At 46.1% G+C, this 16,031-nt stretch overlaps 1 long non-coding RNA gene across 1 annotated transcript in view; it reads left to right on the top strand.

Annotated features, from left to right (window-relative positions):
* The window catches only part of LOC130283380 (uncharacterized), a 34,353-nt gene that overhangs the window by 534 nt on the left and 17,788 nt on the right, over positions 1 to 16,031 (top strand). The window contains exons 2-3 of the long non-coding RNA XR_008846676.1: positions 3,585 to 3,659; positions 5,819 to 5,897. This is a non-coding gene — a long non-coding RNA (uncharacterized LOC130283380). The remainder of the gene's footprint in view (positions 1 to 3,584; positions 3,660 to 5,818; positions 5,898 to 16,031) is intronic.

The following is a 16,031-nucleotide window of genomic DNA, read 5'->3' as shown; positions in this document are numbered from 1 at the left end:
AGTAGTCCTCCAGCTGTTGCAAAACTACAACTCCCAGGAAGCCCAGACAGCCAAAGGCCAGTGTTTTGCAACAAGTATGTCTCCAGCTGTTGCAAAACTACAACTCCCAGCATGCCCGGACAGCCAAAGGCCAGTGTTTTCAAACAAGTATGCCTTAAGCTGTTGCAAAACAACAACTCCCAGCATGCCCAGACAGCCAAAGGCCAGTGTTTTCAAACAAGTATGCCTTAAGCTGTTGCAAAACTACAACTCCCAGCATGCCCAGACAGCCAAAGGCCAGTGTTTTCAAACAAGTATGCCTCCAGCTGTTGCAAAACTACAACTCCCAGCGTGCCCAAACAGCCAAAGGCCAGTGTTTTCAAACAAGTATGCCTTAAGCTGTTGCAAAACTACAACTCCCAGCATGCTCGGACAGCCTTCGGCTGTCCGGGCATGTTGGGAGTTGTAGTTTTGCAACAGCTGGAGGCACCCTGGTTAACACTGCCATAGAGATACATGGAGGGGGCGTGTCAGCTGCTGCTTCTAGCAGACCATCGGGGCCCCGTCCAGGAGATCGCGGGAGGTCCCCAGCGGTCAGACCCCCCGCGCTCTATAACTTATCCCCTATGCTTTGGATAGGGGATAAAGTTATATTTCACTGCACTATTCCTTTAACGTAATTGGAGCACAGCTGTCATACCACAAACAACCTGAGGACATGGGAGGCGCTGTTTGTGGGGAAAAATAGCTGAGGTGAATAAAAGAACAGTAAAACTGGGAAAATGTCTTTCGCAAACACTGCCTCCCCTGTCCTCAGGTTGTGTGTGGTATTACAAATGTGCTCCAAATACTTAAGTGGCACAGAGCTGCAATAATGCACACAACTTAGAGGGGTACTCCACTGGAAATTTTTTTTTTTTTTTTTAAATCTACTGGTGTCAGAAAGTTAAACAGATTTGTAAATGACCTCTATTAAAAAATCTTAATCCTTCCAGTACTTAGCTGCTGTATGAGCCACAGTGAATTCTTTTCTTTTTGTATTTCCTTTCTGCCTGACCACAGTGCTCTCTGCTGACACCTCTGTCCATGTCAGGAAATGTCCAGAGCAGGAGAGATTTTCTATGGGGATTTGCTCCTACTCTGGACAGTTCCTAAAATGGACAGAGGTGTCAGTAGAGAGCACTGTGGTCAGACAGAAAGGAAATACAAAAAGAAAAAGAACTTCCTGTGGATCATAGCAGCTTATAAGTACTGGAAGGTTTAAGATTTTTTAATTTTAAGTAATTTACAAATCTGGTTAACTTTCTGCCACCAGTTGATTTAAAAAAAAAAAAAGTGGAGTACCCCTTTAAGGACGGGGTGGCACTATCTTTAGAAGAAATCAGCTTTGCTTTCTCTATTCTAGACAGTGCCACCCCTGTCCTCAGGTTGTGTGTGGTGTTACAACTGTGCTCCAATTACTTTAAAGAGGTATTCCGGGAAAAACCTTAGAGATGAGATATCTATCAATCTATCTAATCTAATCTAATCTAATCTAACTATCTATCTATCTATCTATCTATCTATCTATCTATCTATCTATCTATCTATCTATATATATATCAACTGGATCCAGAAAGTTAAACAGATTTGTAAATGACTTCTATTAAAAGATCTTAATCCTTTCAATAATTATCAGCTGCTGAAGTTGAGTTGTTTTCTGTCTGACAACAGTGCTCTCTGCTGACATCTCTGCTTGTCTCGGGAACTGAACAGAGTAGAAGAGGTTTGCTATGGGGATTTGCTTCTAAACTGGGCGTTTCCCGAGACACGTGTCATCAGAGAGCACTTAGACAGAAAAGAACAACCTTAACTTCAGCAGCTCATAAGTACTGAAAGGATTAAGATTTTTTAATAGAAGTCATTTACAAATCTGTTTAACATTCTGGAGCCAGTTGATATACAAAAACAAATTATTTTCCTGGATAACCCCTTTAATGTTATACCACAAATAACCTGAGGACAGGGGATGCACCGCTACTGGAAGAAATTAGTTGAGGTGATTGAAAGAATTGTAAAACATAGCAAATGTCTTCCAGAAACAGCACCACCCCCTCTTCTCAGGTTGTGTGTGGTATTACAGCTCAGTTCCATTGAAGATAATAGAACTACGTTGTAATACCACACGCAACCTGAGGACAGGGGAGGCGCATTTATTTTTTAAAGACGTAGTTTTTTCCAAAAACAGCGCCGCCCCCCGTCCTCAGATTGTGTCTGGTATTGCAGCTCGGTTCTACTAAAGTGAACGGAGCCGAGTTGTAATACCTGGAAGAAAGTGGCCATGTTTACGTGATCCTAAATAACCCCTTCAAAACTATGATGCGCCGGGCAGTCTTATAATAAAACTAGAGATGAGCGAATTTACAGTAAATTCGATTCGTCACGAACTTCTCGGCTCGGCAGTTGATGACTTATCCTGCATAAATTAGTTCAGCTTTCAGGTGCTCCGATGGGCTGGAAAAGGTGGATACAGTCCTAGGAAAGAGTCTCCTAGGAATGTATCCACCTTTTCCAGCCCACCGGAGCACCGGAAAGCTGAACTAATTTATGCAGGAAAAGTCATCAACTGCCGAGCCGAGAAGTTTGTGACGAATCGAATTTACTGTAAATTCGCTCATCTCTAAATAAAATAATGAAACCACACTTTATGCCGCCATTCACATTACGGAAAATCTGCACAGAATTTTCTAGTGGAAATTCCGTATGGATTCCAACTTGCGCCACAGATCTACTGCTTTCAATGGGAATTCCGGCAAAAGTTCCAGCGATGGAACATGTGTAATCAGTCAATGGCGCCGCGCTAATGTCCACGCCAAAACTTCCGCTGACATAAGCTATTTTCAAATTTTTTTTTGTCCCATGCAGAAGATCCTGACTCTACTGAGGAAATTCGACAAAACAAATTTCCTCGCTGAACTTCCTTAGTGTGAACAGATCCATACTCTCCCTCATCGGTTTGGGTGTATATATAATTGTTTTTTATTGAATTTTTTTCTTTAATACAACCATTTTGGGGCAGATATACTGTAAATGATTCACGATTATGTTTTGGAGGCTGATGGGCAAAAAAATTAAGTAACTGAACTATTTATATCAGTGGTCTCGCACCTGCGGACCTCCAGATTTTGCAAAACTACAACTCCCAGCATGCTCGGACAGCCAACGGCTGTCCGGGCATGCTGGGAGTTGTAGTTTTGCAACATCTGGAGGCCTGCAGGTTGAATACCACTGATTTATATCTTTTGTAGAGATGAGCGAACTTACACTAAATTCGATTCGTCATGAACTTCTCGGCTCGGCAGTTGATGACTTTTCCTGCATAGATGAGTTCAGCTTTCAGGTGCTCCGGTGGGCTGGAAAAGGTGGATACAGTCCTAGGAAAGAGTCTCCTAGGCATGTATCCACCTTTTCCAGAGCACCGGAAAGCTGAACTAATTTATGCAGGAAAAGTCAGCAACTGCTGAGCCGAGAAGTTCGTGACGAATCGAATTTACTGTAAGTTTGCTCATCTCTAATCTTTTGCTTTTTTTTTTTTAAATTAAATTATTATTATTTTTTTTTTTTAGCCAATCACAGGTTACAACCAGCCATTGCTGTGCCTGAGTATACACTTCCATGAGCCAAAACTACACCAGGAAATGGTGAGTATTGGGACTGAGCACCATAAGAATGGTAGCGGTGGGTGGGGTGTTGCTGACAAATATAATTAAAGGGGTATTCCAGGAAAAAACTTATTTATTTATATATATATATATATATATATATATATATATATATATATATATATATATATATATTATATATATATATATATATCTCTCTGTCTCAACTGGCTCCAGAAAGTTAAACAGATTTGTAAATTACTTCTATTAAAAAATCTTAATCCTTTCAGTACTTAGGAGCTTCTGAAGTTAAGGTTGTTCTTTTCTGTCTAAATCCTCTCTGATGACACCTGTCTCGGGAACCGCCCAGTTTAGAAGCAAATCCCCATAGCAAACCTCTTCTAAACTGGGCGGTTCCCGAGACACGGGTCATCAGAGAGGATTTAGACGGAAAAGAACAACCTTAACTTCAGAAGCTCATAAGTACTGAAAGGATTAAGATTTTTTAATAGAAGTAATTTATAAATCTGTTTAACTTTCTGGAGCCAGTTTATATATAAAAAAAAGTTTTTTCCTGGAATACCCCTTTAATTTATTAGATTTATTTATTTGATTTATTTAATCTAATTGCAACTTTTTGAACCCTGTCTGGCCTCAAAAAAAAATAAAAAATAAAATAAAATCGCCAAAACCACTTTATTACTACGTTATTATTCCTGCCTTTACATTTGTGGTAATGCCATATGTACCGTTTCTACATATTTAATAAGAACTTTTCCAAAATGTTTATGTAGACAAAACCTTTTTTATTTACATTAACATTTTTTTGTTATTCTCACTAAGGACTTCTATAATACTTTAATTTACAGAAGAAACAGACAACCTGCCAAAAAGGTAATGTGTGAACACAGCCTCAGAGGTGGTGTATAAATACAATATATCCTGATCCCACAGAGATGGCAGCAGTATACAGATAGAGCTGGAGAGGAGTATAATTATTATATATCCTGATCCCATAGAGATAGCAGCAGTATACAGATAGAGCTGGAGGAGGGTGTATAACATATATATCTTAATCCCATAGAGATAGCTAGATAGCAGCAGCAGTATACAGATAGAGCTGGAGAGGAGGAGTATAACTATTATATATCCTGATCCTATAGAGATAGCAGCAGCAGTATACAGATAGAGCTGGAGGAGAGATGGATTACTATATATCCTGATCCCATAGATATAGCAGCAGTATACAGATAGAGCTGGAGGAGAGATGGATAACTACTATACATCCTGATCCCATAGAGATAGCAGCAGCAGTATACAGATAGAGCTGGATGGGAGGTGTATAACTATTATATATCCTGATCCCATAGAGATAGCAGCAGCAGTATACAGATAGAGCTGGAGGAGAGATGGATAACTACTATATATCCTGATCCCATAGAGATAGCAGCAGTATACAGATAGAGCTGGAGGAGAGATGGATAACTACTATATATCCTGATCCCATAGAGATAGCAGCAGTATACAGATAGAGCTGGAGGAGAGATGGATAACTACTATATATCCCGATCCCATAGAGATAGTAGCAGTATACAGATAGAGCTGGAGGAGAGATGGATAACTACTATATATCCTGATCCCATAGAGATAGCAGCAGTATACAGATAGAGCTGGAGGAGAGATGGATAACTACTATATATCCCGATCCCATAGAGATAGTAGCAGTATACAGATAGAGCTGGAGGAGAGATGGATAACTACTATATATCCTGATCCCATAGAGATAGCAGCAGTATACAGATAGAGCTGGAGGAGAGATGGATAACTACTATATATCCTGATCCCATAGAGATAGCAGCAGTATACAGATAGAGCTGGAGGAGAGATGGATAACTACTATATATCCTGATCCCATAGAGATAGCAGCAGTATACAGATAGAGCTGGAGGAGAGATGGATAACTACTATATATCCTGATCCCATAGAGATAGCTGGAGTATACAGTAGAGTCTGGGAGAACTCAATTCAGGGATGTATGAGGGCTCATTTTTTGCGCTGTGGTCTGTAGTTTTTATTGGCACCATTTTCATTTTTTACAAGACTTTTTGATCACTTTTTATCAATTTTTTTCTAGTGTGATGTGACCAAAAATCTGCAATTCTGAAGCAATTTATTTATTAATTTTTTTTTATTTTTAGTGTACGCCATTCACCAAGCGGTTTCATTAACATTATATTTGAATAGTTTGGACATTAGTTCGGCATGCAGCGATACCAAGTATGTTTATTTTTTACATTATTTGTAAAGTGGTAACGGGGTGATTTAAACTTTTATTGACATTTATTCCATCTAAGGCCCCTTTCACACTACAATCATGTTCCTGCAAAACCTTCGTCCTGAACTCCCGTCACAAAGCCCATAAAACGGCCGTCAAATCACCCCATGCATGTCACCCCATCATCAGTTATGTCCCGTTATGACTAACGTCTGTTATTTCTGACAGGGCGAATAACGGTGCATGCACTAATTTATGGTCAGTCAAAAATAATGGTGGAATAACGGACATTAACATTTTAAAGGGGTACTACCGTGACAAACATTTTTTTAATCAACTGAAAGTTAAACAGATTTGTAAATTACATCTATAAAAAAAAAATCTTAATCCTTCCAGTACTTTTTAGGGGCTGTATACTACAGAGGAAATGTTTATCTTTTTTTAATGGTGCCCCCCCCCCCCCCTCGAGGAACTAATCATATATGACCCCCAGGCGCTGCTATATTTCTCTAAACCTCCCCCTCTTCTCCAGGCCGCGGTGCTTTAATGGAGTATTCCAGCGCAAAATAACTTATCCCCCATCCAAAGGATGGGGGATAAGTTATAAATCGCCGGGGGGCAGAGCGCTGGGGCCCCTTGGGATCTCCTGGACGGGGCCACAGCAGTCTGTAGGAATTAAGTTTCGTCCCCAGCAGAAAGCCATGGCAGACACGCCCCCTTCATGTATCTCTATGGGGTACATGGAGGGGGCGTGTCGGCCGCCTCCTCACGTGGGGATGGGACGCCCCCTTTTCAGCATACTGCGCTGCCCCATCCAGGAGACCCCGGGGGGCCCCAGCGCTGGGACCCCCCCCCCCCCGCACTACAGATCTCCTTTAAATGAATGAGATGCGGGCGCGGCACTGGAAACGATTAAAGGAAAACTGTCAGATGTTTTCTCCTTCACTATCCTGGTGGATACGAGGATAGCTTAACTAGCACTGACGTCAGCGCCGCTTATGAATATTTATCCTCCAGCTCTCCCTCTCTTCGCCGCTCCTAACTGTAGGGACGGGGGAGGAATATTCATAAGCGGCGCTGACGTCAGTGCTAGTTAGCTGCAGAAGCCCCGCCCGTGCCAGTTACAGCAAGATATACACATAGAATAAAACTACAATTGCGGGCGAACGGCCGGGCGGATCCGGGTAAGGTAAGGCTCGTTTTAATCAGCGTCTCCCCCACTATCCACCAAGATAGTGCAGGAGAAAATATCTGACAGTTTTCCTTTATGTTGCGAGACTGAAGCTGTCACCTCCCCCTGCAAGCGCTAAAAGCCAGGCTTTTAGCGCTTGCGCGGGGGGGGGGTGACAGCTTGCCGGTGGCCTGCAAGTCATTCATTTAAAGCGTCGCCGCAATTGCGGTATGGAAAAAATTCATATAGTGCAGGGGAAATATTTCGGTATTCGGTTTGAACCGGTAGAACGCCCAGCCCTAATATGACTGTTGTATAAAAAGCCCTATTCACAATTTATTTAGTTTCCATAGGAGCCTATTACACGTAATCTTGATTTCAAACACTGAACAATGCTGTTCTCACTGTCATTGTGGGGTATTGAGTTCAGAATTATGGGGGGGGGGGGTTATTTTTATTTTAGAACAAGGAGCAACATAGCAAAAATGGGTAAAAGTGACTTTCCGAAGGCAGTGTAGACCGTTCAACCAACTGCGACAAAGTATTGTCATAAAAAGAGGAGATAAGCGGTCGCCAGATACCAGGACATAACCCCCTCCCCCTGCAGACGCCAAAACGTAAGAGTTCTCCAAGAGGTTCCTTGAGGCACAATGGCATTACGGTTACCATAGCGGCTTCTTTACTCAATGGAGGTTTCTTTTGATGCAGAGACCGGGCCATGATGTTCAGGTTCCTCAAGTTTAAGTAGTTCTACAAAAACGAGAACCCCCCCCCCCCCCCCCCACCTGGTCTTCTCCCTGGATACTAGAGCTGGATAAAGGGTCACTAATAGGGCATGTGGTAAGAGTTAATCTCCAACCAGGGCCGGTGGGGATGGGCCGGTGAAGTTGGTTCAGGACAATCTCTTTACACAGTCGGGGACATAAATGCTGATATGGCAGTCTCTCTCTCTCTCTCTCTCTCTCTCTCTCGCTCTCTCTCGCTCTCTCACGCACGCATGCGCTGAGGACTTGCCTTGCATCGGCATTTTCTGCTCTAATGATCCGAACTGATGCAAAACTACAACTCCCAGCATGCCCAGACAGCCAAAGGCCAGTGTTTTCCAACAAGCATGCCTCCAGCTGTTGCAAAGCTACAACTCCCAGCATGCTGGGAGTTGTAGTTTTGCAACAGCTGGAGGCAAACTGGTTGGGAATGCTGTCCCAGCATAAATTGGCTGCAAGCCCTGGCCTGTGACCCCCCCCCCCCCCCCTTCCCCCGGCGTGCCAGGACTTTTGGCCATAATACAGGTGCAAAAGGCCAGTGTTTTCCAACAAGTATTCCTCCAGCTGTTGCAAAACTACAACTCCCAGCATGCCCGGACAGCCAAAGGCTGTCCAGGCATGCTGGGAGTTGTAGTTTTGCAGCAGCTGGAGGCAACCTGGTTGGGAATGCTGTCCCAGCATAATTTGGCTGCAAGCACTGGCCTGTGACCACCCCCTTCCCCAGGGGGGCCAGGACTTTTGGCTATAATACAGGCGCAAAAGGCCAGTGTTTTCCAACAAGTATTCCTCCAGCTGTTGCAAAACTACAACTCTAAGCATGCCCAGACACCCAAAGGCCAGTGTTTCCCAATCAGGGTGCCTCCAGCTGTTGCAAAACTACAACTCCCAGTATGCCCAAACCGCCAAAGGCCAGTGTTTTCCAACAAGTATGCCTCCAGCTGTTGCCAAACTACAACTCCCAGCATGCCCGGACAGCCTTTGGCTGTCCGGGGATGCTGGGAGTTGTAGTTTGGCAACAGCTGGAGGCTCACTGGTTGGGAATGGTGTCCCAGCATAATTTGGCTGCAAGCCCTGGCCTGTGACCCCCCCTTTCCCCCAGGCGGGCCAGGACTTGTGGCTATAATACAGGCTCAAAATGGGCCCATTTTACACCATTGCTATACTGGCCCCGGGCTGGATTCTCACAGTGTTATGTGCCAATCTTATTTATTATATTTTTTTAGTAGTATTTTAGGTCCTTTAGGTCAAAAATGCTGCAACCAGATGTTGTGCCAAAGGGAACTTGTCACATTAGCCACACGGTCAGATCTGCGGACAGCACCTTTTAGAGCAGACCCCTGAAAATTCTGGGTTTTGGTGTCCAGTTGGCGGTTTTAAAGGGGTACTCCGGTGGAAAACTTTTTTTAATTTTATTTTAATTTTATTTTTTAAATTTTTTTTTAAATCAACTGATGCCAGAAAGTTAAACAGATTTGTAAATTAGTTCTATAAAAATTCTTAATCCTTCCAGTACTTAGCGGCTGTATACTAAAGAGGAAATTCTTTTCTTTTGAGATTTATTTTCTGTCACGACCACAGTGCTCTCTGCTGACACCTCTGTCCATTTTAGCAACTGTCCAGAGCAGGAGAGGTTTTCTATGGGGATTTTCTCCTGCTCTGGACAGTTCCTGACATGGACAGAGGTGTCAGCAGAGAGCACTGTGGTCATAACAAAGGAAATCCAAAAAGAAAAGAATTTCCTCTGTAGTATACAGCCGCTAATAAGTAGTGGAAGGATTATGATTTTTTTTTAATAGAAGTAATTTACAAATCTGTTTAACTTTCTGGCATCAGTTCATTAAAAAAAATATATATTTCCACCGGAGTACCCCTTTAATCTTTATATGATTATTATTGACGGCTATATCTGCATGTCTTCTTATAGAGTGCCTTTGTGTGATTCGCCCCTGACAGGAAGTTGTGTAGTCCTCATTGTCAGTGTGGTGTTATCTCAGCAGCTACCTGATTCCTCCCTCTCTCCTGGCAGGAAGTTGTGTAGTCCTCTCATTGTCCATGTGACGTTTTCTCAGCAGTTCCCCTTCTCCTTCCTCTCTTGACTGGAAGTTGTGTAGTCCTCACATTGTCCATGTGACGTTTTCTCAGCAGTTCCCTTGCTCCTTCCTCTCTCTTAACAGGAAGTTGTGTAGTCCTCTCATTGTCAGTGTAAAGTTGTCTCAGCATCTCCCCGACTCCTCCCTCTATCCTAGATAAGGTATCATCCTCTTCTATCTCAGGAGGCGTAGCTGGATCTTGTCTGTAAGCTTTAGCCCCACCCCCTGAGTGATGTCATCACCCCTGACCAGCCCCTACAGCTACATCACAATCTCACTGTCCTATACATACATATATATGTATCTTTATTGGGGCATTTATAAAAGAATGAGATATGGCAACAGCATGCTGCCTTGTGCTGAGCAATGCCACAGGTAGCGGAGCAGACAGAGAATGTATACAGCAGGTGCTGTCTTGCGCTGAATAATGCAACAGGCAAAAAAGCAGACAGGCAATGCCCGCAAGTTACCTCACACTCTGTGGATAGGGGAAACTTTCCCAGATGGGAAAACCCTTTTAAAGGTATACACACGTCATTTTGCAGAGCAATGTTTAGGTTCTGCACAGTATACATCCTCTTCCACAACTACTATTACTGGCATTTTCCATCTGCACTGAAGCCATTATCCCGCACACAATGGGCCGGGTGCAGAGAACATACAGCAGCCTGGATACACATAAGGGGTTTTGTTGGCAGCTTTACAGTTTTTGTACCTTGTGTCGTGTGTGCTGCACTTTTTTTTTTTTGCTGTTCCTTTGTTCTAGTAGGTCAGCGTTCTCCAAACTGAACTACATCTATCACAGTAGTGCAGTTTTTCCCAAAATGGTGTGCCTCCAGCTGTTGCAAAACTACAACTCCCAGCATGCCCGGACAGCCAAAGGCTGTCCGGGTATGCTGGGAGTTGTAGTTTTGCAGCAGCTGGAGGCAAACATTGCTCTAGATCAGTGGCCTTCAACCTGCGGACCTCGAGATGTTGCAAAACTACAATTCCCAGCATGCCCGGACAGCCAACGGCTGTCCGGGCATGCTGGGAGTTGTAGTTTTGCAACATCTGGAGGTCCGCAGGTTGAAGACCACTGCTCTAGATCACCGTTTCCAAGAAGACATGATACGTTTATGTTTGTTTTTTTTATTCGCTAGAAATGTAACAAACTCTGATTGACCGTTAATTCCGTTGGGAAATTAAATCCCCCGCAGCACGTGCTCCGGGGCCATGTTATGACGCCCTCCCTCCTGTCACCACGTGGTGCCCCATCTCCCGCCATACACCCCCCTCCTCCCCCTACCCTTCCCCTTCTGAAGGTTTTGCAACAGCTGGAGGCACCCTGGTTAGGAAACACTATTAGATCTATGCTAGAGATTATTGGGGCCAAGCCAGAGATCGGGGTTTCCCTTGTTACTACGGTGCACCGGTGTGTGCGCTATCACCTTTACTTTTGTTTTAGCCTTTAGCTGTCTAGACATGCTGGGAGTTGGAGTTTTGCAACAGCTGGAGGCACACTGTTAGGGAAATACTGCAGTAGTAGGCTATACGCAATGCCGTAGAGACGTTCACCCCTCCCCCAACCATGACACATAACATAAACCTACATCCCCAGCTAACACACACAACTCTGGCAGGGCCTTTAGTGTCTTACCTGACTATCACCCGGTCTGATGCTACATCTCCTGTCACCGATAGGTGAACACCTGACCAGACCGGGGTACCCAACTATTTTTAGTAGGGGTCTGCTTATCCAGGTTTGCCATCAAGTGAAGGCCAGAGCTGAACCCTAAAGCCTGGTTCACACCTAGCAGCCGCAGTGCCGTGCAATGAAGAGGCGCTGCCTGCTGCGGAACATTAATATTCCTCAGATAATACTTAGGGTGAAATGAGTTGCTATAGCATGTAAATCTAAATGTTCCTTGTATGATCTGAATGCTGCCACACGCCGCGCCCCCGTATACAACCCTGCCGCGCGCCGCGCCCCCGTATACAACCCTGCCGCGCGCCGCGCCCCCCGAATACAACCCTGCCGCGCGCCGCGCCCCCCGAATACAACCCTGCCGCGCGCCGCGCCCCCCGAATACAACCCTGCCGCGCGCCGCGCCCCCCGTATACAACCCTGCCGCGCCCCCCGTATACAACCCTGCCGCGCCCCCCGTATACAACCCTGCCGCGCCCCCCGTATACAACCCTGCCGCGCCCCCCGTATACAACCCTGCCGCGCCCCCCGTATACAACCCTGCCGCGCCCCCCGAATGCAACCCTGCCGCGCCCCCCGAATACAACCCTGCCGCGCGCCGTGCCCCCCCCGTATACTGCCGCGCGCCGTGCCCCCCCGTATACTGCCGCGCGCCGTGCCCCCCCCCGTATACTGCCGCGCGCCGTGCCCCCCCCCTGTATACTGCCGCGCGCCGTGCCCCCTGTATACTGCCGCACGCCGTGCCCCCTGTATACTGCCGCACGCCGTGCCCCCTGTATACTGCCGCACGCCGTGCCCCCTGTATACTGCCGCACGCCGTGCCCCCTGTATACTGCCACACGCCGTGCCCAAAGTCAATGGATTTCAGCGCCTGTCCGGCTGGGGTACGGGAGCACGCGGTTTTCCCGTCCCCCAGCTGAATCTGGCAGCCGTATACTGAACACGTGGTGTGAAAGCACCCAAACTCCGTGAAGAGATATGAAACAAAGGACAAAGGCGACACAGAGTAAATAGTCAACTCATGATAAGTGTGCACAACAGCGACATCTGCAGGATAAAAGACAAAACCACACTCCAATGAAGTAAATCAGATTTCTAGTGCATAACTTTTAAAACACACTGGCCCTCATTTACTAAAACCCAAGTGTTTATTGTAGAGTGTTTTTCATTTCACTTTTTTTTTCCCCCTGATTTACTTATCTGTCGCCCGTATATTTTTTTTTTGTGTCGCACGGGTTTAAATCTGCAATCAAGAGGCGCTGCCTGCTGCGGAACATTAATATTCCTCAGATAATACTTAGGGTGAAATGAGTTGCTATAGCATGTATATCAAAATGTTCCTTGTATGATCTGAATGCTGCCACACGCCGCGCCCCTGAATAAAACCCTGCCACACGCCGAGCCCCCGTATACAACCCTGCCGCACGCCGAGCCCCCGAATACAACCCTGCCGCACGCCGAGCCCCCGAATACAACCCTGCCGCACGCCGAGCCCCCGAATACAACCCTGCCGCACGCCGAGCCCCCGAATAAAACCCTGCCGCACGCAGAGCCCCCGAATACAACCCTGCCGCACGCAGAGCCCCCGAATAAAACCCTGCCACACGCCGAGGCCCCGAATATAACCCTGCCGCACGCCGAGGCCCCGAATAAAACCCTGCCGCACGCCGAGCCCCTGAATAAAACCCTGCCGCATGCTGAGCCCCTGAATAAAACCCTGCCACAAGCCGAGCCCCTGAATAACCCTGCCACAAGCCGAGCCCCTGAATAAAACCCTGCCGCACACCGAGCCCCTGAATAAAACCCTGCCGCACTCCGAGCCCCTGAATAAAACCCTGCCGCACTCCGAGCCCCTGAATAAAACCCTGCCGCACTCCGAGCCCCTGAATAAAACCCTGCCGCACTCCGAGCCCCTGAATAAAACCCTGCCGCACGCTGAGCCCCTGAATAAAACCCTGCCGCACGCTGAGCCCCTGAAGAAAACCCTGCCGCACGCTGAGCCCCTGAAGAAAACCCTGCCACACGCTGAGCCCCTGAAGAAAACCCTGCCACACGCTGAGCCCCTGAATAAAACCCTGCCACACGCTGAGCCCCTGAATAAAACCCTGCCACACGCTGAGCCCCTGAATAAAACCCTGCCACACCCTGAGCCCCTGAATAAAACCCTGCCACACGCAGGGGGCAGGGCGTGACATCACACGGGGGCGGAGTCATGATGTCACGATCTTCCGTCCCCATGGTCGGGAGGAATTAGTCTGAGAGCCTCCAGCGCTTCCGGAAGCAGTTACAGGTGGGTGCTGCTTGCTATATTGCGGGGGTCCCCAGCGACGGGACCCCGGTGATCTGACATGTTATCCTCTATCCTTTGGATAGGGGATAAGATGTCTAGGGGCGGAGTACCCCATTAATGAGGCTTTTGGCTGCCAAGGATACCAATCCCTGTCATTGCAACATGGGGGGGGGGGGGGGTCTGATCTGAACCCCGACAGGTGTGGCACCCATCATTTTACTCATGCTGTGATCAATATTGATTATCAATTATTAGAATGCTGGCACCAGACTGCAGTCTGAATGAGACGTGTCCAAAACGTGAACAAAATCCTAAGGATCTAAGGAGGCGTTCAGACATGGCGATGGATGGATTTACCATCACAAGGACCATGGCAAATCCATGACATATGCTGGTGAATTTGTATTGTGCTGCAGATTCACTGTGAATTATAACCCTATATAGTGAAAAGGGGAGGGGATCTGTGGTGAAAAAAATCTGCTGCCTGTCCATAAAATAATTAAATAGGTACTGTCAGAACCAAAAACGTTTTATATGTTGTACATCTTGGTAAAACATTAACCTTTCTACTATACTTAATTATTATTACCGTTTTTTTTTTTTTGTTTTTTTTATAGCAATCATGGCTTAGACCACTAGGGGTCCTCATACCATCATGTACATAATCCTGTCTGTCTGCAGCATCATCTTTGTACCAGCTGAAGCACAGGCAGGGACAAAGTCCAGTAAGTGAGGGCGGGACTAGCTCCTCTGTGCCCACTCCTGTCCTATCAGACTGCAGCATGAAAACAGAGAGGAGGGGGTTACAGAGCAGCCTGCAGTGACTGAATGAAGAGACCCAGTACAGCAGACTCATGGTACATTCACACGTACGCAGATTTGATGTGCAGGTTTTGATGCATAGGATTTGATGCTGCAGATTTCAATGTAAACTAAATGACTGAGCACAGCTTCTAATGGGCAGTTACAAATCCTGCACATCCAATCTGTGCAGGATCCTGTACGTGTGAACATACCTTCAGGGAGCATGGTAAGTGAGGGAGGGCTCAGTGCTTTCCTTGGACATGCCTCTTCCTGAGCAGTGGTTGTCAGAATAAGTGAGCAGCAGAATAGGGAGATTCAAGAAAACACATGTAAAGAATCTGCATGACCTAGTGAGTAACATATAGAAGTAGAATAATCCCTCCAATGTATGAATTGTTGTTTCAAAACTTCATCCACATTGTTTGATCAACTCAGAGAAGCCCTTAAATATAAATTGGGATAATGTCCTCAAAAACAAGAATACTGACAAATGGGAGACTTAAGAATATTTTAAATTCTCACTGTAAGATGTATATACCTTATGGGAAGAAAAGAAAAACCAATATGGATGAATAAGAACGTTAAGGGGGAAATAAATGACAAAAATAAAGCATTTAAACCTAAAACAGGACGACAGTGAAGAAGCATTAAAAAGCTATAGAGAAAAATGTAAATTATGTAAAAAACAGATAAAAGCCACAAAAATAGAGACAGAAAGATTCATTGCCAAAGAGAGTAAAACTAACCCCAAAATGTTCTTTAAAGAGTACCTATCATCAAATTTTTTTCGATATGTTAGAGCTGATTTTATATAGAACAACTTTGTAATTAGATTTAATTTTAAAAAAAAAGCTCCCTTTTATGTGTTTTTTAGTTTTGAAAATGTGGCCACCAGGGGTCTCCCTAGCCGCAAGCTTTTCATTGATTTCGGACCCCGGCCTGGCAGTGAGTCCGAAATCGCAGTGCTGACTGAGCACATGATCAGCCCAGCGCAGCTCCCTGCCTGTCAATCAGACAGGCGGGAGCGCTGTGCTCACATGCAGGGCACCGAACACCGGGGACAAGCAGGCGCCCTGCATGTACACCGAGGACAAGCTGGCGCCCTGCATGTACACCGAGGACAAGCTGGCGCCCTGCATGTACACCGAGGACAAGCTGGCGCCCTGCATGTACACCGAGGACAAGCTGGCGCCCTGCATGTACACCGAGGACAAGCTGGCGCCCTGCATGTACACCGAGGACAAGCTGGCGCCCTGCATGTACACCGAGGACAAGCTGGCGCCCTGCATGTACACCGAGGACAAGCTGGCGCCCTGCATGTACACCGAGG

This window comes from Hyla sarda, chromosome 7, assembly GCF_029499605.1.
Source record: "Hyla sarda isolate aHylSar1 chromosome 7, aHylSar1.hap1, whole genome shotgun sequence".
Classification (NCBI taxonomy): Eukaryota; Metazoa; Chordata; class Amphibia; order Anura; family Hylidae; genus Hyla; species Hyla sarda.
The sequence above is the reverse complement of the archived record's forward strand: the minus strand, read 5'-3'. Positions and strand labels throughout refer to the sequence as shown.